At 43.3% G+C, this 25,407-nt stretch overlaps 1 protein-coding gene and 1 long non-coding RNA gene across 13 annotated transcripts in view; one reads left to right on the top strand and one right to left on the bottom strand.

Moving 5' to 3' along the window:
• Positions 1-25,407, bottom strand: part of fam20b (FAM20B glycosaminoglycan xylosylkinase) — a 388,233-nt gene that overhangs the window by 193,283 nt on the left and 169,543 nt on the right. The gene's annotated exons all lie outside the window — the stretch shown is intronic.
• LOC139268756 (uncharacterized) lies at positions 5,685-24,070 on the top strand. The gene is made up of 2 exons (XR_011594100.1): positions 5,685-5,835; positions 23,755-24,070. It is a non-coding gene; the product is annotated as an uncharacterized lncRNA (long non-coding RNA).

The following is a 25,407-nucleotide window of genomic DNA, read 5'->3' as shown; positions in this document are numbered from 1 at the left end:
CCAGAAAAATAACCCCGGGCCCTCCACAACAACGCCCCTTCGCCGATTTCCGGCCTTTGAGATTTACAAGTAGATTACATCTCATTGCCCCCATGTCAGGGGTATACGGACGTCTTAGTGACAGTGGATCGATTCTCTAGGTGGGTGGAAGCCGTACCCACCCGAAGGAGCACCGCCACGCACACGGCTAAGGTGCTGTGTAAAGACTATATACCTAGATGGGGAGTCTCCACAAGTATTGACTCTGATTAGGGGACCCATTTTACTGGAGCTGTGTGCCGAGAGGTCTGCAGATTGCTCAACATCACATAGAATCTACATTGCCCTGATCACCCACAGTCGTCAGGCCAAGTGGAGCGTATGAATCGAACTTTGAAACAACGACTGGCCAAGTACCATCAAGAGGGGATCCCGTGGCCTCAAGCACTCCCAATGGTCTTGTGTAGCATCAGGGCCTCCCCAAACTGAACCATGGGCTTAAGCCCTTTTGAGGTGATCACCGGGAGACCAATGTCTCTACCACCGATCTGTGAAAAGCAGACTGCCACAGACCTGATGAGTGACACATTGTTGGAATATTGCCAGAATTTGACAAATGCCATCAGTTCTGCTTCCCAACAGGTAAAAGCGGCTTGGGGGGAACCCCCGGAGGGAGGACATGATATCGTCCCAGGAGTTTGGGTATACGTAAAGAAAATACACAAAGATCCGCTGGGAACCAAGTATTACTGACGACCCGATCGGCAGTTAAAATCCAAGGGAAGGAGGCTTGGATCCATGCCTCGCACGGGCACCCGTATCAGAAACAGACTAAAAACTGAACTTTTGAACTCAACAAAATATTTGGACTGATTGTACTCGTGGGTCTGACCCGACCTCTGTGTAACATGGAGCTGCATGCAAATACTTTTATGTACATGGCATATAGCTATGCTAAGGAAGCCAACATCTCCAGTTGTTGGGTATGTGCGCAGGTACCGATCCATTCAAAGGGAGGAATTCCTTTGAGACCGATCCCCCACAATGAATCGGAGATGGCAGAATGTTTTTTTTAGCCAGAACCGTACGAATGGGAACAGGTCCCATAGTCTGGGGGAAGACGTAGAATTACCAAAGGTCGAATGGCGTTCGGCGGGTTATGGGTTAAACACCTTTTTGGAGTGGTATCAGCCCAAGTATAACCAGACCTGAAAGCCCCCGTTCTTGGTCCTCACTAACACCTCAGGGATAGGAAGGCCACAAGGGTCGGTATGTCTGATCAGAAACCAAACCGGAGGGCATGGAATTGGGCATAGTACGTGTAGGCAAAACGTGAATATGACGAAAGGAAGCATGCAGAGCTTCCTGCATTTCCCGAATAAGACCACCCCGGGCCAGAATTTTACACAAGGATGGGTAGTGATAGGAGGTGGTCGATATTCCCCATACAACGGTACCTACTTTATTTGCGGCCACAGGGCTTATTCCTGGCTGCCACAGAACTAGACAGGATCTTGTTATTTGGGTTATGTGATACCCTACATTCGCCACAACACTTCCCTTCCAGGATTGTTTTCTCCACAAAGGAGTAAACGAGCGATTAGGGACTGAAAGGTTCTTCGCCATTCTGGTTCCTTGGTATGGAACTGGTAAATTAGCAAGGGAGTCCATTAACATGGCATCCGTCCTGGAAAAGGTGGCTAATGACACCGTGGGAGCCCTACTTAAAATAAACGCTGAAATGGTGGCCATTCGCACAGTGTCCTTACAAAACCGAATGGCCTTAGACTTTATCCTGGCGGAGAGCTGGGGGGGGGGGGGGGGGGTGGAACATGTGCCTTGATCAGCACCGAATGTTGCACGTATATCCCCGATAGTTCCGAGGATATCACCAACCTAGACGACCACATCAAAAAGGAGATAGAACAGCTGAAACAACCCCCAGCTACCACACTGTGGAGCTGGGCCACAGGCTGGCTAGGCTCCGTGGGCAGCTCATTGCTACAAGGAATTATATTTGTATTTGCTGTAATAGTAGCATTATACTGTTTGTTTGCTTTGATTAGATGTTTGGCTATGGTATGATGACAATGACTAACCCCGGAATAAGGAATGTGGAAGGGGGCTTTCACCACCCACTTCTGCACCTTAAGAAGTGGATCGGGGCGTTATGATTCCAGCTAAGGAGAGAATCAAAGGGGGGATTGTGGGACCTGATTTAACTATTCTGGGACCGGATTAATTTATAATTAGAGTAGCTGTGTGCTGTGTACGTGCTAACAATGGAAAAGGTGCAGCGTGGTTGGGGCCGATGAACAGTCACAGGGCTAAGCGCTGTTCCAACCAGATAACAGGAACATGCTGCGAAACAGTGAACAGCAGGAGGAAGGGGCACGATATGGTAATCACATCATGACCAAGGCGATTGCTATCTGCAATGGACAGCTAGGTCATAACCAGCGGCCAGTCCGGAATCGACAAACTGACCCCAGTAACAGCGGGGGAGCCAATCAGGGAATGGAAAGACCCCACGTTCGAGACTATAACTGAAGCTGTAACACGTGGTAGAGCGCGCTTTATTCTTAGTAACTGCAAGATGTAACTGAGCCAATAAAGTTTGCCTGGATACTACCACCGGACTAGAGTCTCGTCAACTGCTCAGAATATGAGACCCCCTTCATGGTCATAATCCAAAATATTATTAAATAAAACTGCAATTAATTCTGGAATCAATGGATCATTGCTACGCTGAAATTTCTCCTCCTCTCAGTCCTATACAAGAAAAGCTAACTATAAACTATGCTTACTGCTATATAATCTAGACAAGCAAAACCTATTGGCTTTCTAATACAACACAATTGACACCAATCGATTTAAAATCTCTATTTTAAAATCATCCAAATTCTATCATTTTTGAAAGGAAATCTGTCTTTATATTTTTAGATGCGAGTTAAAGCAATACACAATGCTGTCTAGGGATATATACATGTCTGTGAGTGACAGCTAGTCCAGCCATCTCAGAGAAATAGTTACACGTTAAATTCATCTAATGTTGAAGAAAAGAAAGACTTGGATTTATATAGCACCTTTCACAACCACCAGATGTCACAAAGCACTTTAGCCAATGAAGTGCTTTTGGAGTGCAGTCATTGTTGTCGTGTGGGAAACATGGCAGCCAATTTAAGCACAAGCAAGTGCCCACAAACGGCAATGTGATAATGATCACATAATCATCTTTTTTTGTTATGTTGATTGAGGGATAAATATTGGTCAGAACACCGGGGCTAACTCCCCTGCTCTTCTTCGAAATAGTGACATGGCATATTTTACGGCCACTTGATAGTGCAAATGCATGCAAAACTTACAGGCGCACAATAGTCCCAAAGATTTTGTCTTCTGGGCCGAACTATTTGACTTGTAAGTAAGCTATCAAAAGCAAACATGAAACTCCAAGTCAGACATCTATAATTCACAATCCTGAAAGTAAAAAATTAACAAATTGCCTGCCTTGGGGGAAGAACTTGTTTGATCTGGAATGTCAAAAGATTGCTTGGATAAGTGCAACTGGCTTTCCCTATTCTGGTATTCCCTATCAAATCCAACCATATCTTTCCACATCACAGCAATAGGTAGGATTCTGTTAGCAAAGGCACATCCCCCATCATGATTCAGTTAAAAGATTGCGTAAATTCCTCTAATTCTGCCCCCGAGCATCCCTGATTATCCCATGCCTTCTGTTGCCTAGTCCCCAAGCTCTAGAACTCCCTGCCTAAACCTTTCCGCCTCTCTACCTCTTTTCTCCTTCAAGACATTCCTTAAAACATACCTCTTTGACCAAGCTTTTGGTCACCTGTGCAAATTTCTACTTATGCGGCTCGCTGTCAAAATTTTTATCTCATAATACTTGGGACGTTTCACGTTAAACGCACTATATAAATATAAGTTGTTGTAGTAAAGGATCCTAGATTTCCGACACTATTATTAAGGCAGTTTAAAGTATTGAGAGAGTTAATTATATTGCTTTGGGGTAATGAAAATTAATTTAAATAAATGTAGTTACTACTTTTAGCCTGAATCTGACAGCGTAGTGTTTATCGCTTTTCAGAAAATGTGCAAGGACAGTCTATATAACCTCTGGTGCAACATATCACAGGAAAAAGCTCATTTTTAATTCTATCGCACACTCTTCCCATTCAGAGCAATTTCTGCACTGAGGAGCCATGAGTCTGCATATGGAACCTGTACTGCACCATGTGCAAAACAGAATTGAGAGAGAGCTCAAATTGTAACAATGGGTTAGAACGATGTCCTTCCAACCATATTATTGGATTTAAATCCAAACTCGCCTTGGGTGAAAATGGTTTCTCTGGCAGTTGCAAGGGAAAACCATGTTTTCATGCCCAAAGGTTAATCACCACAAAAGTGCCTATAAGTCAACACCAATGGGCATTAGCTGGTTATCCTTTCTAAGCTGAGCTTCCAACCCGCGCACCATAGGGGAACACTGCCTACAACCCTCTGACTCTGGCCTCATTTGTATTCCCCACTTCCTTCGTTTCACCAGTGGTGGCCTTGCCTTTATCTTTCGGCCCCAAGCTCTAATTCCCTCCCTGAACCTCTCAACTCTCTCCCCCTTCATGACCCTCATTCGGTTGGTCAAAGATGCAAGTTTAAATGTCATCTGTCCTAATGTCACCATCCTTGGTTCGGTGTCAATTTTTATTTTATTCCACTTCTGTGAAGTGCCTTAGAATGTTTTACTACACTAAAGACACTATATAAATGCAGGTTGCTGTGGTAAATCACAAGGATAAGTGATTTAGGGGAAACAAGAAGAGACTGAAAATTATACTGGTGCTGTAAATGATGTTCTTTTGGAGTTGGATTTATACACGATACCAATTCTGGCCTCTTGAGCATCCTCGATTTTAATTGCTCTGCCAATGGCTTAAGCTCTGGAATTCCCTCCCTAAACTTCTCAGTGTTTTTATCTTCCTTGAAGGCGCTCCTTAAAACCTACCTCTTTTACCAAGCTTTTTGTCATCTGGCCCAATATCTCTATGTGGCACAGAGTCAAATTCTGTTTGATAATGCTACTGTGAAGCGCCTTCAGATGTTTTACTGCGTCAAAGGCACCATATAAATTACAAGTTATTGTTATTATTGGTAACAAGAATTCACAAACAGCAAGGCAGGCAGACAGACACTGAAGATTGATCATAATATTGTAGGAACAGCAGAGGATAGACTCTTTTGGGATCAATCCAAATTGGAATTAGGTAACTACATTGGGAAATACTTTGCCACTGGAAGAGCTTAATTGCCCCAAGTCTCCCAAAAGCACAAAGTCTCATTTGGTCACATAAATTTGAAGGGTGGAGAAGAAATTAAGGAGATCTGTCTTAGAGGTTTTTAAGTGCAGCACAGACAGAAGTAATGCTAAAAACAAATCACCAAGAAATCAAGATCTAGGGAATAGTGGTCACAGTTGGATAAAATAAAGGTATTTATTCGGAATTAAAAACAGGTTAGCAATCATAGGGAACAAAATCATAGGCTGGATTTTCGGGTCGTTCGCGACCGGGTTTTCGCTGCGTTTTGAACCTCTGCGGTGAAAATTGAGGCGCTCAGCTGTTTTTCGCCCGGTCGCGATCCTTGGTTCGGTTTTTGCAGCGGCGCTTAAAGCACCGCCAGGAAGAGCAGAGCCGGGTGTGTAACGGATCGCATTGTGACACCGCTGCGAGTTTTGAGACTCATCCGACCCGTACGTCGGGCAACGCGCCCCACGATGACCGCCAGGAAAAACACAGCGGTCCAGCCCTGCCGGTGGTAGTAAGTTGGAAAAACTGAAAAATGGCAAATTAAAATTTTGATTTTTAAAATATTTTTGCATTGATTTGTGAGGTAAGGGTGTTGGCAATGTTTTTTGAATTTTTTTTGGGGGGGGGGGCCTCTCTCTGAGCATTCCGAACCCCGCAATAAAGTTGGCAAGGATCCCGTTTTTGTGCCGCAAAAATAGTTCAACGCCTCTCTTTACGCTCACCCCAAATGACAAACGTTGAGCAATTAATCATTAACGTTAATTGGGCGGTAATTTTCCCACCCCGCCTCCGTTTTCGCCACGAAAATGGAGAAGCCAAAAATCCAGCCCATATGATTGAAGTAAATTCATAAAGGGTTCACTTGACTGAAGGTTAACTCAACAGTAGTTAAAAAAGACATAGAAATAAGCAGCATATGTAGAAATGGAAGTAAAAAGTGGTGAATGAGTGTAAAAACGGGGTGATGGACAGAAGCAAAATGTAAAGGAGAACAGAAGAGGAATAAAACTATGATGCAGCGGGATGTTTTATGAAGGAAAACCCATGTTTATTAGATCAGTTACAAGATGCATAAATTACCTACTGATTGTTAAGCTTAGAGAAAAGATTGTGGCTTGAGATAGGAAGGTACAGGAACTTGCAAGGACTAACAGTGAGGGGATTATCGAGAGCAAATGGACAGTGTTCGACTCAGTAAGACACCACAGGTCATTGAAGGTCCAGACTATAACGCGACCTTGAAAACAAACCATGAATTGGAGCTCGTGACATGGCCAATCAGGAATAGGCTTGCCAAGTTTTGAACACAAGTGCTGAGGGAAGAAATTAGTACAGTAGATTGATTGAAGTTGATAGCAAGAAAAAAAAAAGAGTCTACAAAGCTAGAGATCATATTAATGAACAAATATTGACCATAAATGAATAAGGAAACAAAGTCTCAGAAGAGGTAACTAGAAAAACAGGGCAGCTTCAACTAAAACGGGATTCTTTGCTCAGCAAAACGGATAGCCACATGTGTTGTAAAGACAATACCTACAGGATATTGCCTACCTGGAACTAGAGAAATACATACTTAAGAAAGGGTGCAAGGGTTCTGAAGTGGAAAAGAAGTGACTCAGTGGTGACAGTCTACATGGAAGTAAACCACATAGGGAGAAATTATATAGCAGCATTAAAAGTCATATAAACAAGGATTGCCTCAAAAATTAAAAAGATAAGATGGCTTTCTTATGTGAACAACAACCTGTATTTATATAGCGCCTTTAACATAGTCAAATGTCCCAAGGCGTTTCGCAGAAATATTACAAGACAAAATTTGACACCGAGTCACAGGTGAAATTAGGACAGATAATCAAAAGCTTGGGCAAAGAGGTAGGTTTTTAAAAAAAAGAGTGTCTTAAGGGAGGAAAGAGAGGCAGAGATGGAGGTTTAAGGAGGGAATTCCAGAGCTTAGGGCCTAGGCAACAGAAGCCACGGCCACCAATGGTTGAGCTATTATCATCAGAGATGCTCAAGAAGGCAGAATTAGAGGATCACAGATCTTGGAGAGTTGTGGGACTGGAGGAGATTACAGAGATAGGATGGGGTGAGGCGATGGAGGGATTTGAAAACAAGGATGAGAATTGGCTTAACCGGGAGCCAATGTAGGTCAATGAGCTCTGGGGTGATGGGTGAACGGGACTTGGTGTGAGTTATGACATGGGCAGCCGAGTTTTGGATGACCTCAAGTTTGTGTACGGTAGAATATGGGAGGCCAGAGCCAGGAGTGTGTTGGAATAGTCAAGTCTAGAGGTAACAAAGGCATGGATGAGGGTTTCAGCAGTGGATGAGCTGTGGCAGCAGGAGGGGAGGGGGGGTGGGAAGATGGGCCACATTACGGAGGTGGAAATAGGCAGTCTTAGTTATGTCGCGGATATGTGGCCGGAAGCTCATTTCAGTGTGGTTCAGCCTCAGACATATGGTAGGGGTAGAGATGGAGTCAGTGGCTAGGGAACTGAGTTTGTGGCAGAGGCCCAAAACAATGGCTTCAGTCTTTCCAATATTTAATTGGAGAAAATTTCTGCTCATCCAGAGTTGGATGTTGGACAAGCAGTCCAACAATTTAGAGACAGTGAAGGGGCTGAGAGAAGTGGTGGTGAGGTAGAGCTGGGTGTCGTCAGCGTACATGTGGTAATGACTTTTCATTGGCACATGTACGCTGCATTTTCAGACAGTGTCACCAAGGGGCAGCATGTAGATGAAAAATAGGATGGGGAAAAGCATGGATCCTTGGGGGACACCAGAGGTAACAATGCAGGAATGGGAAAAGAAGACATTGCACATGATTCTCTGGCTACGATTCGATAGATAAGAATGGAACCAAGCGAGCGCAGTCCCATCCAGCTGGACGACAGCGTGGAGGGTTTGGAGGAGGCTGGAGTGGTCAAACATGTTAAAGGCTGCAGACAAATCGAGGAGGGATCATTTACCTTTGTCACAATCACAAAGGATATAATTTGTGATTTTGACAAAAATCGTTTCGGTACAGTTGCAGGGCAGAAACCTGATTAGAGGGATTCAAACAGGAAGTTGCGAGAAAGATGGGCATGGATTTGGGAGGCGACAACATGTTCAACGTCTCGCGAGAGGAAATGGAGATTATAGATGGGTGGTAGTTTGCAATGCTGGGGGGGGGGGGGGGGAAGGAGGTCAAGAGCTGGTTTTCAGAGGAGAGATTTGAGGGAGAGGGGTGTAGTTAGTACCCGATGAGAGATACACAGTTGCAAAGAAGAGAAACTCAGGAAGGAGCCACCTTGATGTGGCATGACTCGTTTCTCTCCATCCTAGCTTGGTTTTCTCTCTCTCTTCTCCCCCTCCATTCCCATTCTTGGATCTGCGGACTGCAATTATGCATATGAGGGGTTTTGGTAGAGTAGATGGGGAGAAACCATTTCCACTTGCAAGGATAGCGAGAAACAAGTCGTTAAAAGGTTAATTTTGTTATTGTGAAAAACCACCTAAACAAAGCTTGAGATTTCAATGCTTCAATTCTTAGCCATGAACTGTCTTACAAGATTTATCTTTTCATTACTGTTACAAAATAAATGTTGATCTCAATTTTAATCCGCTATGTGACGGCATTACACATACAATAAATGTTAATCCCAAACTGCAGCAGAATGCACACAAGACGACAAAATTTTGAAAACATTTGAAAAAGTAAAATCAGTTTCAAAAATGCAAAAAAAAAGAACATTCATGGTATTAGGCACCATAACGTAAAGGAGAAAAGCAAGCTGGTCACTGCAGCTGACAGTACATAATGTGAACAACAACCCGAATTACACTGAACCAGCAAAATTAAGGACTGCTAGCAATGCTCTGCAACACCTTTTTCATGCACAAAAATGACTGCAATCTTTACGGAACTCTAAGTAACCCAAACAGCTTACACAATGTTCTTTTTCATTCCATCAGATGAAGAACAGAATTTATGAGCATGTAGATATCTTCAAAGACAAGCTCCAAATATCAATAAGCACTTCAATTCCCACCAATAATTTCTGGTCTTTGCTCGGTCTGATGAGGGTCAACTATACATAATTAAAATTATGCACAAAGATCAAATAACCTTCCCCTTCCTCAAAAAAATGAAACATGAATTGTAATTCTACATCTTTTCAAGTGATAGGCTCAGTCTGAATACCTGTATTACATTCAAAACTGTGCTGCCATTTCACAGGCCTGTCTCCCTTTCCTCAAATCTTCTTGTGCTTTGTCCATCTGCTTCAAATTACTATTTTCAATTCAGTCACACTCAATAGTTTCCAGAAGGCAAATCCAGCATTATGGCACACTGTTCAGACAGCCACATGTCCTCACTCCTTGCAATTCGGTACCTCCTCCAGAGAAGGGGGTATTTTTTTTCCCCCGCATAGCAACCCTTCCACCTCAGGAAATCAGTCACTGATTTCTTACAGCATTTCACACAGGGAACTTCATTAACTGCAACCCAGTTTGCAAATAATAAGGCGACAGATCACGAATCACAGCAATATCTTCCTATTCAGTAGCACCACTTCCCCACACCCCCACTACTGTACTATCCCCAAGTGACACTGCTGAACAGCAAAATCCAAAAACCTCTCTGCCTGGCACAGAGAAACAAAATATCAGAAAGCAAATTAAACATTACAATAAACCAGAGTTACTTTTTCTTTATTTAAAGATCCTGTTCATGTCAACTTTGTCCTTCCATGGGACCTCTGACTTTAACCTTGCTCATCTTACTATTGGATCCCATTAACTACTACATTTAAACAGACAGGCCCTATGCAACCTGAGCTTTTCCCCTGTCCATTCGCGTGCGCACTTTGGCTACCACTCCAGATCCAAGCCATTCAATACTTTTTCCACTCTCTCCTGTCATGTCTCCTTTCATCTCTCCTCTCTCGGATACTCTGCCCTCCTAAATTCCTACCCCAATCCTTCCTACTCTCCTGCCGCCATCGCAGGGTTCTCTCCCTCCTAGATAAGCCTATAGCTTCTCTCTGTGCCTCTCTTGGCATCCTACGAATGGCCCAGAGGCACTCATCGCTGCCTCCATATGAGCAGCAACCCAATTGTCCCATCCTACTATCTTGCCGACCTTCCTGCCCAGCGCGCCCACTAAGGGAAAATCTTGCCAATCTCCTCCCCGTCCAACTCGCCCCCCGCTCCCCCCCGAAACGCTAACCCCGTGGACGCAGGCAGTGGGGCAGTCATTACTGACCCCCTCCGCAAAACCCTCCAGGACATCCGATAGCTTGCAAACAAGACCTTTCCCATCCATGAGCTTATCTGTGGATGATTGCATCGACGTCATGGCCCTGATAAAAACCTGGTTGACGGGCGATGACACCTTACCTTAAATTGAAGCCTCCCTGCCCGGCTATATCTTCCACCACTTGCCCTGCTCAGACTGCCGTGATGGCAGTGGGGCTCTCATCTGAAAATCACACTATGTTTTGTTCCCCTACTCTTCCGGCACTATCTCCTCCTTTGAACATCTCGCCCTATTCCACATCTCTTACTTAAAATTGTCGTTCTCTACTGCACACCCAAGTACCATAAACATTTTATTACCGATATTTCTTAACTACTTACCTCCCACCTGCACTGAATGACTTCTCATCCTCGGTGATTTTAATCTCCATCTTATTTCATCATGCTCTCTCTCCTCTGAATTTACTAACCTCCTGTCCTCCCGTAATCATTCACTTTATGTAAACTCCCCAACCCATATTCACAGCCAGCCCCTCAATCTTTCCATCTCTCGTGTCCTTGCTACTCCCATCGTGTCAATCGCAGACAAGGTCATCGCTGACCACTTCCTCGTATCGCACTCCACCCACATCCCCCTTCCACAATCCCCTCCAACGCTACATCCTTCTGTTTCCGCCATTGAAAAAAGCTCTCCAGACTCTCTTACAACTGCACAGCCCTTGGCACTCCATTCACCATGACATCTCTGCAGCTACCGATCTGCTCAATCAAATCCTCACCACCACCTCTGATGCCCGAGACCCTGCTAAAACAATTACTCTCTCTCACCCTGGCCGTTCCGCCAGTAAGGCCCGAATCTTCACTCCCTTAAGTCTAAGGGACATAGATTTGAACGGGTATGATGGGCAACTGGTTTAGCCATTCACCGCCAGATCTGGCTAGACCAGATAAAGCACTAAATGGTCCTGCTCTCGTCTGCCAAAATCGCACACTATTCCAGAATTATTCTGGAATGTAAAGATAAACCCCGGCTTCTATTCTTCACTGCTTACAGTCTTTTTAAACCCCTCTCCCCAGTCTCCACCCTCACCTCCAACAAAGTGTGAGGAGCTCATGGACAACTTTGTCTCTGCCTCTTCCCTGCCTTCCCCTAGCCCACCGGGCCAAACTTCCTGTAAGGAAGCACCTTGCCCTTGCCCTGAGCGCATTTCTTTCTCCAGTTGTTCTCCGATCTCCCCTCCCGATCTTTCCGACCTCATCCTGTCTTTGAGACCCACTTCCTGCTCCCTTGACCCTATTCCCACCAAACTGCTGACCACCCAACTTCCTTTGCTGGTTCCCATGTTAACTGACATTGTTAATGGTTCGCTCTCCTCAGGTACTGTCCCCCCTCCCTCAAATCTGCAGTCATCGCCCCTCTCCTCAAAAAAAAACCCTCGATCCCTCCACCTTTGCAAACTACCGCCCCTTCTCCAACCTCCCTTTCCTCTCCAAAGTCCTTGAACGTGCTGTCGCCTCCCAAATCCATGCCCATCTTTCCCACAATTCCATGTTTGAATCCCTCCAATCCGGTTTCTATGTCTGCTACAGTACAGAAAGAGCTCAAATGACATCCTTTGCAACTGTGACAAAGGCAAACTATCCCTCCTCATCCTTCTTGACTTGTCTGCAGCCTTTGACACAGTTGACCACTCTATCCTTCAACGCCTCTCCACTGTCGTCCAGCTGGGTGGGACTGTACTTGCCTGATTCCATTCCTATCTATCTAATCATAGCCAGAGAATTACCTACAACGGCTTCTCTTCCTGTCCCCACAAGATCTATCCTTGGCCCCCTCCTATTTCTCATCTACATGTTGCTCCTTGGCGACAACATCCGGAAACACAGCATCAGTTGCCACATGTACGCTGACTACACCCAGCTCTACCTCACCACCACTGCTCTCGACCCATTCACGGTCTCTAAATTGTCAGACTGCTTGACTGACAGTTCTGGATGAGCAGAAATTTTCTCCATTGAACATTGGGAAGACTGAAGCCATTGTTTTCGGTCGCCGCCACAAACTCAATCCCTCTCCCCAACTCTTGTCTGAGGCTGAACCTTAGTGTCATATTTGGCACTGAAATTAGCTTTCGACCACATATCCACACCCATAGTCCTGCTACAACTGTACAGGTGAGACCACACCTACAGTACTGCGTACAGTTTGGTCTCCTTATTTAAAGAGGGATATACTTGCACTGGAGGCAGTTCAGAGAAGGTTCACGAGGTTGGTTCCTGAGATGAAGGGGTTGACTTATGAAGAAAGGATGAGCAGGTTGGGTCTATACTCATTGGAGTTTAGAAGAATGAGAGGTGATCTTATTAAGACATAAGATACTGAGGGGGCTCAACAAGATAGATGCAGAGAAGATGCTTCCACTCGTGAGGAATCTAGAACTAGGGGGCATAGTTTCAGAATAAGGGGTCGTCCATTTAGAACAGAGAAGAGGAGGAATTTCTTCTCTGAGCGTCGTAAATCTGTGGAATTCTCAGCCCCAGAGAGCTGTGGAGGCTGGGTCATTGAATATATTTAAGGTGGAGTTAGACAGATTTTTGAACAAGGGAATGAAGGGTTATGGGGAACGGGCAGGGAAGTGGAACTGCGTCCATGATCAGATGGACACAGTTCCACTTGGCCTACTCCTGCTTCTTATGTTCTTATAACTAAGACCGCCTATTTCCACCTCTAACATCGATTGTCTCCACTCTTGCCTCAGCTCATACGCTGCTGAAGCCCTCATCCATGCCTTGGAAACCTCTCGACTTGACTATTCCAACACACTCCTGGCTGCCTACCCTATGTAAACTAGAGATGATCCAAAACTCGGCAGCCCGTGTCCTAACTCGCATCAAGTCCCACTCACCCATCATCCCTGTGCTCGCTGGCCTACATTGGCTTCCATTTAAGTAATGCCTCAATTTCAAAATTCTCATCCTTATTTTCAAATCCCTCCATGGCCTCACCCCTCCCTATCTCTAATCTCCTCCAGCCCCACAACCTCCCCGATATGTCTGCACTCCTCTAATTCTGCCCTCCTGAGCATCCCTGATTATAATCGCTCAACCATTGGTGGCCGCGCCTTCTGTTGTCCCAAGCTCTGAAACTCCCTGCCTAAACCTCTCCGCCTCTCTACCCCTCTTTCCTCCTTCAAAGATGCTCTTCAAAACATACCTCTTGATCACCTGTGCTAATTTCTACTTATGCGGCTCAGTATCAAATTTTTATTGCATAACACTCGTGACGCGCCTTGGGACATATCACTACGTTAAAGGCGCTATATAAATACAAGTCGTTGTTGTTAAGCAGCCAGCCACCTTTATATCCAGTCTTCAGCCTCACATTCTTAGTTAATAAACTTGCTGTGTTCTATTTGGAAACATTACCGTTCAAAACTTATATTGAAAAATGAAGTTTCATTTTGAATGTTCACCGTTCAAAACAGATTATGAACATGCATACATTATCCAGCAAGACACTGAGCAACTCTTAACCAAGTGAAACACAAGTCACATGATGCCATGCAACCACAAGATGTTTTGACATCTACCTCGGACTGTTATTTTCCTTGTAACTTAGAGTGCTCATCCCTAGTATCTTCCTGGTAAACATTTACTGCACAGACTCCAGGACTATATCTTCCCCTATGCCCCTAATGAGTCCCAAACTGCACAGAAAATTCCAGATGTGGCAACACCACTGTTATCATGACCTCTGCTTTTAGATTTAACACTTGATACAAATCCCAGAATCACATTTGCCTTCAATTTTAAATCTGTCCATCCACTTTTAAAGATTTATATTTCGATACAGCTAGATCCCTTTGCATCTTCACAGCATTGAGAAATTTACTTGCTCCCAAAATTTATTAAACTAGAGCAGCTGATTATCAGCCATTCTCCTCACGACTTATATCCTCCTGTCATCTCCTGCATTCTTCCTGGGAGATTACTACCACTCCCAATTATTATCATAAGCAAACGTTGGTGTTCGCCCTTTTATGTCCAAGTCTAGATCAAACGCAGAACAAAAATGGCCACAATAGTGTACCTCACTACCATTGCTTGCTGATCCATTTAACACAACTCTTGGCCGTCTTTCTTTGAATGATCTCTCTCTTCATCCTGACACTTTGCTTTTTAAGTCACAAGTTTCTCTATGAATTTCTTATGTAACACTTGTCAAATGCTTTCTGGCAATCCATATAAACTACTGTATTGTAGCTCCTCAATCGACACTTTAGTACCTTTCAAAAATCATCACTTTATTCAAAAATGACCCATCACAAAATAAATACAATCTTAGGGCATAGACTGATCAGAGATTGTCAACATGGATTTGTGATGAGTAGACCATTATTCTCTCGTTAGTCGGTAAAAATATTCCCATTACTGACGCAAGTTGAAAGTTGCTTGATTTAACCTTTTTCCCCCATTTGGACCTTGGGGTCCTGCAGGAATGGGAAGTGGGTTTCAGGGCATTCTAGCTGCAGAATTGTGGGCGGGGGCAGAGGGGGTGGGGAGGAGGAGGAGGAGGAGGAGGAGGAGGAGGAGGAGAAGTGCGGTTGGAAGAGGCGCCCAGAAGAATGGCACCAAAACTGATCTTGGCTCCATGAACCACAGGACACCTCACACCACCAACTCAACGCCCACACCCCCAAATCCTCACCCCACACATTACTAGTTTAGCTTCATCCCAACCCTCCTTAGTCATATTTTCCCCCTCTGGTACCCCACATTGCTTACCCCAATGTTAGCTGGTTCTTGACCTGACATTGTTGCTGTAAAGCATTTAAAAGCACAAATTTTCTACTTTTTAAAATGAAGAAAAAGAAAATCTCAGGCCTAATTTCCTGATATGCGGTCTCAGCCTGCGCCAGGAGACAAGCAGAAAGCGTGCCACTCACTGCATTATTAATGCCTTATACAGTCTTTAATAAACATAAATCTCCATTAAAAAAATGTCTTTATTAAATGCAAGTTCACCACTTTTTGTCTGTTTTAAAGTTTTTATATTAAGAACTTCCTGCAAAATGATTCAAGGGAGATTTAGCTGAACTTGCAACAGCAAAATGCACAAAATAAATCAATTTTCAATTGAAAAATGTGATTTCTGTCGAAGAAATCACAATCATAGGTGTTGATCATGTTGCCTGTCTGAGCCATTCATGATGGAACACAGCATTTAAGAACACCAGTGTTGCTAATTTAGGATCTTGCCTTAGATGTTCTCTCGAGTACAGGAGTGCTGGTCATTCCTGAGCGTCTTATGATTAAGACTGTACCCGTACCAGCCATATCTAACTATATGATTTCTGATGAGAAAATCTACAACGAGGGGACAACCTTAAAATTAGACCCATTTAGGAGGTTAAATCAGCACCTTTTTACACAAAAGGTAGCAATGGAATTCTCTTCCCCCAAAAGTCGGTGGATTCTGGGATAATTGAAGCTACCAAGACCAGGATGGATAAGTTTTTGGTACATAAGGGGATCAAGGGATATGGAGCCAAGGCAGATAAAATGGGGTCAGGTGAGGATCAGCCATGATCTAACTGATTGGCAGAGCAGGCTCAATGGACTGAATGGCCTACTCCTATTCCCATGATATACAGCGACTTTACTTCATTGATTGTAAAGTACTCAATTGGTTGTAAAGCACTTTGCGACTTCTTCAGGACCTGAAAGGCACTATATAAATGCAAGTCTTTCTTGCTTTAAAGCAGGAGTCTCGCTCAAAAGAATCCCCTTGCGATCTTAATCAGATACTCATGTCTTTCATATGTGTGGTTCTTCAACCTCTGTGAAAATGGACCAAGAAAGCACTTAAGACGAAGGCACAATATGAATACAGAAAACAAGAGTTATTACCCTGTTCGCTTAGTTCAAATCAGTGCAACACAAAATACTGAATATACTATGCTTCCCCGTATCAGTGGGTTATCATAGTTGATATAAAATAACTCCGAGCTGCCATCTTGCATGGTAAATCTGAGCCTTGCAAAAATGTACCCTCACAGCTTTCAGTTTAAAAACCTTTGCAGCTCTGAGCCAGAAAAAAATCTTTGCAGCTCTGAGCCAGAATGTCCTTGCAGCACTCTTCCCCCGCCCCGCCCCCTCATTTGTTCACAGCCAGAAGGAAAAGCTTGCCAGACACCCCTTGCCAAGTACCCAGGACCAGTGACTCCCCAACACAATGTGAGAATTATATGAATTACCAAGACAAGCCAACAGATCGGATGTTTACAGTCTTTGGGAGAAATAATTGTATTCACCTTTCATCTGGGAGCTTTTATCCCCGAACTTCTGTGAGTACACGCTTCTTCAAAAATGTAATATTTAAAAGCAATTATTTTGCTAAATTTTTCCTGTGATAAAATGTTCAAGCATTTCTGAAACACGACAGCTGGACTCGACTGAAATCTTCATTTTACTTGGCTCCCCAAAGTCTTTGGGAACACGCCTAGAAATTCAAACCCTCACAGAATGGACACCCCCCCTTCAACTCCTGTTGATGCACAGATTGCATGTTCACAATGCACAAACATGGGCAACAATTTGTATTTATCTAGGGCCTTTAACGTAGTAAAACAAGAGCGGTTATAAGACACAAAATTGACACCGAGCCACATAAGGAGAAATTAGGGCAGGTGACAAGTGGTAGGTTTTAAGGAGTGTCTTAAAGGAGAAAAGAGAGGTAGAGAGGAAATTCCAAGGCTTAGGCAGCTGAAGGCACGGCCACCAATGGTTGAGCGATTAAAGTCAGGGATGCTCAAGAGGGCAGAATTTGAGGACCACAGATATCGCGGGGGGTTGTGACGCTGGAGGAGGTTACAGAGATAGGGAGGGGCGAGACCACGGAGGGATTTGAAAACAAGAAGAGAATTTTGAAATCGAGGCATTGCTCAACTGGGAGCCAATGTAGGTAGAGGGCACAGGGGTGAACGTGACTTGGTGCGAGTTAGGACACGGGCCGTCAAGTTTTTGATGACCTCAAGTTTACGTAGCGTAGAATGTGGGAGGTCAGCCAGGTAACAAAGACATCGATGAGGGCTTCAGCAGCAGATGAGCGAAGGCAGGGGCGGTGACGGGCCACATTACGGAGGCGGAAATAAGCGGTCTTAGTTAGGCCACAGATATGTGGTCGGATGCTCATTTCAAGGTCAAATATGACACCAAGTTTGCGAAATCTGCTTCAGTCTCAAACAGATGCTCGGGAGAGGGATGGAGTCTGTAGCCAGGGAACAGAGTTAGTGGCGAGGACCAGAGACAATGGGATCGAAATTTGGTACCACTGATTTTGAGGTGGTGACACCGCCTGGGTGGTGATTCTACTGTAAGGCGGTAATTACCGCCTCAAATTACAACATTGTTTTTTTTCCACAAAGATAAGAGAGAAACGCTAAAAGAGGCATTGCACTCGTCCTCAGGCATCAACGGAGTGGTAGCTCAGGAGGCCTACTCAATTTTCTGCCGCTAAGATGGTGGCATCCTGGCGCCTGAAAATGAAAAAGAAAATGTTTGCGAAAATTTCAGTTACCCACACTTCCCCACTGCTGCCATAAATAGATGCTAAAAAAATGAAACTTAACTTACCTTGCTCTCTGGACGATACTGCCCCGGGATCCTCGATGTACCGACAGCTTTCCCAGTCGGGAAAAACGCCTGCTGGTAAAGCAGCCGATCTAACTGAAGTTTGCTGCCGCGACGTCAAGGAGGCATTGCATGCTTGATGATGTCACAACGTGAGTGGCGGTAGAGCGCACAGCATTACCTCTTAGCGCTGCCTCCACCGCCAACGAAAGTTTTCAGGAGGCGAGGACACCGCTCCGCTGCGTCGGTAAGTCCTTAGCCGCCTGTCTCTGGCACCAACAGGTGGCGTTAAAAACCGAATTTCGAACCCAATGTCTTCGGTCTTCCCAATATTTAATTGAGGAAAATTTGTTCTCATCCACCATTGAATGTCGGATGAGCAGTGTCAATTTAGAAACCTTGGAGGGATCGATAGAAGTGGTGGTGAGGTAAAGCTGGGTGCCGTCAGCATGTGTGTGAAAACTGACGCAGTGTTTCCGGATGATGTCATCAAGGGGAAGCATATAAATAAGAAATAGGAGGGGGGAGAAGGATACATCCTTGGGGGACACCAGAGGTAATGATGCAGGAGTGGGAAGAGAAGCCATTGCAGGTGATTTTCTGGCTACGATTAGATAGATAGGATGTCATTTGTGACTTTGATGAGAGCAGTTTCGGTACTGCGCCCAGGGCAGACACCGGATTAGAGTGATTCAAACATGGGGTTCTGGAAAAGATGGGCACGGGTTTGGGAGGCGACAACATGTTCAAGGACTTGAGAGGAAAAGGAGGTTGGAGATGGAATGGTAATTTGCAAGGACTGAGGGGGTCAAGAGTTATTTTTTTGAGGAGAGGGGTGATGACGGTAAATTTGAAGTAGAAGGGTACAGTACCTGAGGAGAGCGAATGGTTAACAATGTCAACTAACATGGGAGCCAGAAAAGGAAGTTGGGTGATCAGCAGCTTAGTGGGAATAGGGTTGAGGGGGCAGGAAGTCGATCTCATGGACAAGATGAGCGTGGAGAAGTCAAGAGGGGAGATTGGACAGAAACTGGAGAAAGAAGAGAGGTCAGGGCTAGGGCAGGGTGAATCTTAGAGGAAGTTTGGCCCAGTGGGCTAGGGGAAGGAAGGGTAAAGGAAAAACAGCTGATCGAATGGTCTTAATCTTCAGGACAAAGAAGTCCATGAGCTCTTCACACTTGTTGGAGATGAGTCTGGAGGAGACAGGGGAGAGGGGTTTAAGACGACGGTTAGCAGTAGAAAATAGTAGCCAGGGGTGCTCTTTGCATTGCATGACCGATAGATACAAATATATAGTTGAATCACAAACTTTTAAGGATGATGGAGACCTTGAAATAAAAACTATAATTAAAGTATTAAACTACAAAAGATAATTCAATTCCCAAAGTGCCTCATGTACTTTTTTTTTTTGAAGTAATTTTAAAAACACATTTTCAACATGAGAAATGTCAGCTACTGAAAAAAATTACACTTTTATTCAAAAAGTATTCATTTGATTGGTTCATCAACAGTGATAGCAAAATGGTTACATAGAATTTTCTATGTAAAAAATGTTATGTAGAAATTCTCATTATAAATGTTTACAGTTTCTCCATAGACATAAAAATGTTACAGGAAGTAAGATTTATGGACAGGAATTAGACACCAGGCACAGGATTTTTGATAATATCTAGTTATCTATTGCTTGCCTTTCTAATTCCTCATCCACAAACTTGGATCATTTCTTTATCCCTCATCATACTTTCATTGACTTGCCCCACCCCCTCCATCATAATTCTCTTACTCCTATATAAAAAAGCATAGTTACTCCCCTTTACACATTAGCTGCAAGTCGTTTTCCCCAATACTCATCCTTAGCTCTCCTTACCTCTCTATTTGTACATTACAGTATTTTCCCCAACACTCGTTTGTTATTCCATGAACAATTGGTTATTTTATGTCGCTCATTGTTTGTATTCATATACAAATGGTCAATTTGGAAAGGACTGCAGTTGTCACAGATTAAATTGATCCTAGAACATTTTACTTCAGAATAACCACCCCTTGGGTAAGATTTAGCATTTTATTTTGTTACAGTTGAAAGTTTATGTCGAGGAGAGATTTTACTGGGATTAATACACGACCAGAAGATGGGGAGACCGATCAGTTACAGTGCAAATACATGAATGAAACCAGCACTTACATAACCTACCACCAACATGAATTAGTATCCTCAACTTAGTGTAGAACATGAGGGGGGGGGAAATGTTTCCATCTATCTGTGACATGGTTAAGGAAAAATCAGTTTCTCAAGAGAATCTTAATAGTCAGTTTGATGCCACGCTCTGCTCATCAGTGAATTAAAAAAAGGCAATAATAGATTGGTGTGTGGAGAAAAAAGTAAAGGAGAATAAAGTAGAGAACTACAAGATTAAAAGCACACGGTAATGCATACACTCAAAATAGGAAAGGTTCAAATATAATTGCAATACAGTCCCAGTCTTCACAAAGTTAAGTACAGAGGGGGGAGGGAGGACACTGACCCATCCAGCTCATCCTTCCATAGAAACCAGTGATCGCCATCATAGCATCCAACTACCACCTGACCAACTCAAAAATGTTGCCTTCACGATCCTGTCTGGAAGATCATCCTTGACATGGGAAGTTCTTTCTGAAATCAGTTCTAATTATTACTCCGAATAGACAGAGGCTCGGTGCTGTGGAAGAGTACAGAATTTAAGAGTACAGGTTCACAGGATATTAAATGGCAGCACCTCAGGTTGACAAAGCTGTAAAAAAAAAAGCTAACAGAATTCTAGGTTTTATCATGACACACATATATATATTTTAAAAAAAGGCAAGAGATAATGAGGAGCCTATATGAAACCTTAAGACCTCCATTAGACTACTGTCTACAGTATTGGGCTCCACACGATAGAAAGGATAGGGAGACTTTAGAGAAGGTATACCAGGATGCAGATTCACTCAGACACTGCCTACTATAAGGAAATACAAATACAAACAAAGACTTGAAAAATTGGAACACAGATTACGGGGTGATAGAAGTGTTTTCGATTATGAAAGTAATGACCTTGGTTGATGTAAAAAGTCTGCTTCTAATAGTTGAGAGATCCAGATTAAATGTAAGATTTAGAACAAAGAGCAAGAGAAACTTCTTTACACAAGAGTTGTGAGGCCATGGAAATCACATCCATGGTTAGTGCTTCAGGCAGAAACTACATCAACAAATAGATTAGTTTGAAAAGTGATGTGGGAACAGGGTGGGTAAATGTGATTAAGACAATTTGCTTGAGTGGAGCATAAATGCAGACAGACTGGTTGGGCCAAAACATCCTTGTTTCATTGTTGTAACTTCTATATATTTTTATGTATTTCTTTTAACCTCTCCCTTGATGTCCCCTATTTTTACTCTAAATATGCAACACACTGCATTTATTCACATTAAATTTCCTTTTTCAGAGTTATGCCCAGTCTGTAGTTGTTCAACTACTTCACCAGCCTTGACTGCATCCCACCTTAAGTTCAGTATGATCTATGAATTTGACAAACTTGACCAAATTTGATTAGAAAGCGAAGCCCCAGCATCCACCGTTGCAGCATTCCACTGAGCAGATCTCCTTAGCCTGACATCACTTCCCCCAACTAATTTTTTATCCAGCTAAGTTTTCCTAAGAATACTCACTGCTTAGATGAAATATTCATGTATGTCGGAAACAAAAAATAATTCCATGTATTCTGGAGGTGCTTGTACTCATGTACACAGTAAAATATTCTGGAATTAAAAAGGAAATTATAAGGAAGCCTGTCTGGGAATGCTTAAAAAAAAGAGGGTGTTTGTGGGGAGGGGAAAGAGGGAATATTAGCATATCCCAATTAAGATATATCCAATTAGGAAAGAACAAGTCTGAGTTCGTCAAACATATAGGTACAGCTCAGTGGGAACCAAAACTAACAACCCTACCCACCCACATGACATCAATATTATACGGACATCTAATTATTCAAAATGAATATTCATGCCAAGAAGACTCGTCCGCACTCTAAATTAAGAAGCAATATACAAAACCCGTTATTGATGCGGACCTAACACACAAAGCTGGTCTCGCGTACAAGATGTCAGTGATTTCCTTTTTGTTTAAAATGGAAAATGTCAGGACAAAATTTCACTGCATGCATGTTCTTCTCCAGAGATAAAAGCATCAGACAGAAGCCTCAACAATAATATAATTTGCTTGGTTCACCAAATCTCTTGCATTCAAAGCACAAAAGCTGCAGTTACACTACATTTTGAATTGGAGACCAGTAGCAGTAGAATGCGAAGTTATAATGCGTCTTGTTGCAATTAAAATGGACTTGAAATTTCCTCTGTGGGCGCAAACCAGAAGTTAGACTTGCAAATGCGCCAATTCCCACGCCCATTTTACGACGTCAATTTAGGCTCAAATTTCCTGCGAATCTTATGAAAGTAAGCTCGAATGTAAAATGACCAGAAATCAGCATAAACAATCAGAGCCAAGGAAAGCACCAAGGTCACACTATACATTTCCTCTTTATGAAAATTAAAGCTTCAACTCAATTAACCATCATTCATGCACATTAGGCATAGCATGTTTAACAACCTGCAATCGGGGAAGCTGTTCCATTTTTAATGGGACTAATACTGAAACGATGAAAATGCATTAAATGAAACAGAAAACACAGTGCAGGTCTGACACAACTAATTTTGGAAAAAAAACAAATTGCTATAAAACACGAGAAAAATAACTTGTTTCCTGCTGTGCCTGAAAATCTAGTCATAATTTGAACAAGCACAATTACAGGACACTCGCATTACAAGGCTCAGTAATATGGGGGAGGGGCCATTTGTGTCGAGCTGCGTTCAGGTGATGGGATCGACAATCGTGAAAAATCAGAGATTTGAATGTATTGTACTTACGCAATCTTTTAGGCCCCGTATTTCACCCCAATTGCACAATTATCGGTAGGCAAACAACACAGCAAATTCCTGGCCAATACATCCAAACAGAATGAGCTCTGCACATGAGGGTTTGCGCAATATGCTGAGCTCTGATCACACTGTAGCAATATTTTTATGTTAATCTGAGAGTCGCAGGTTTGAGTGTACGTGGCACACAGCAGGGGCTGGTCATCAAGTCTGGCATGACCAATTCAAGCCTCTTGAAACGATTTTAAATCGCTCCACCATTGGCGGTCGTGCCTTCAGCTGCCAAGGCCCTAAGCTCGAATTGCCCCCCTAAATCTCTCTATTTCTTTTAAGATATGCCTTAAAACCTACCTTTGACCAATCTTTTGGTCATCTGCCCTAATACAGAATGGTGTCACTTTTGTTTGATAAGACTCTGAAGCACCTTGGGACATTTTACTATTCTCCAGGAAGTCCACAACCCCCCCACCACCACCTCTGCTGAGCTTCAGGTGGAAGAGCCCTCAGAAGTCACACCAGTGTACTGAAGAAATGTTTTCCCAATCAACTCTGCCTCACTATATCACTCTCCAGTTTTAAATGCCTCCATTAATCCTTCAATTAATTCTCTTAATTTTTCCAACTCCCTGTTAGTGTATAAACACAAACCCAGCATCAGGCAACCTGAACTTCTTGTATTGAAGGAATGGAAGGTAACTGGAACGCTTGTTGTCAGCAAGAACAGTATGAGCAGCCATTTGAAAGAAGGAAACACTCCACGAGACCAACCAGAGACAGTCCAGTCAAACAGCACGCAGGATGTGGATGGATTAACCTCTCGGTCTCTCGAGGCAGAAGAGTTGGCCATTCGGTTTCCAGTTGTATTTCTAATTAAGGTTGCATGAATTTCTATCTGCAAAATGTATTGTATTTTAATGTTAATAAAACCAATGGTCAGAAAAGTTTAAAATCTAGGTTGAATTTACCTCATTACTTAAAACGAATAAAGAGTGTTAAAATATAAACCCTGCAATACTAAGGCAAATGGAATGTGTGTGCACTCTGTATTGGGCAAACAGAAAGTCCACCTGCATGAATTGGTTTATTAATAACAACTTTTATTTATATAGCGCCTTTAACGCAGTAAAATGTTCTAAGGCGCTTCACAGCAGTGTTAACAAGACAAAACAGATAAATTTGACACCGAGCTACAAAAGAAGAAATGAAGGCAGATGACCAAAAGCTTTGTTAAAGAGGTAGGTTTTAAGGACCGTCTTAAAGGAGGAAAGACAGGTAGAGAGGCGGAGAGGTTTAGGGAGGGAGTTCCACAGCTTAGGCCCAAACAGCTGAAGGCACGGCCACTGATGATTGAGCGATTATAATCAGGGATGTTCAAGAGAGCAGAATTTGAGGAGTGCAGATATCTTGTGGGGTTGTGAGACTGAAAAAGATTACAGAGATAGGGAGGGGGCAAGGCCAAGGAGTGATTTGTAAACAAGGGTGAGAATTTCTTAAGCAGGGTGTTGTTGTTTTTCCATATGGCTCACACCAAGATAATCAAAATTAAATCAGTCAGGATCACTCTCAAGAGAGAAGTAGGAAACTGGATATTTCAAACATGTTCCCTGGACAAATAATGACTGACACGCGTTTGGTTCTTCTTTGAATACTTTAATGAGATCTTAAACATCCATAATAGCATAGTGGTTATGTTACTGGACTAGTAAGCCAGAGGCCTGGACCAATGATCTGGAGACATCAGTTCAAATCCCAACACAGTAGCCGGGGAATTTAAATTCAGCTAACTAAATAAATCTGGAATAAAAAGCTAGCATCAGTAATGGTGACCATGAAACTACTGGATTGTTGTAAAAACCCATCTGGTTCACTAATGTCCTTTAGGGAACGAAATCTGCCGTCCTTACCTGGTCCAGACCCACAGTAATGTGGTTGAATCTTAACTGCAATCTGAAATGGCCGAGCAAGCCACTCAGTTGTAGCAAAATGCAATGAAAAGTACCACAGAGGTTGCAACGGTTCAAGAAGGCAGCTCATCACCACCTTCCTGAGGGCCTATTAGGAATGGGCAATAGCCTTGCCAGCGACGCCCACATCCCATGAACAAATTTTTTTTTTTTTTTTTTAAATCGACGCACTGAATCAGACAGACAGCCTCAGGTGAATACGTCATCCAAAGTATGCGACCTCTGACAATACAGGACTCAGTCAGCCTCATTCATGCAGTCACGTCCTGGAGCAGGATTTGAAACCAAAAAATTCTGACTCAGAAGTCAAGACTGCAATCAA

Source organism: Pristiophorus japonicus, chromosome 8, assembly GCF_044704955.1.
Source record: "Pristiophorus japonicus isolate sPriJap1 chromosome 8, sPriJap1.hap1, whole genome shotgun sequence".
Taxonomy (NCBI): Eukaryota; Metazoa; Chordata; class Chondrichthyes; family Pristiophoridae; genus Pristiophorus; species Pristiophorus japonicus.
This window is presented reverse-complemented; position numbering and strand designations above follow the sequence as displayed.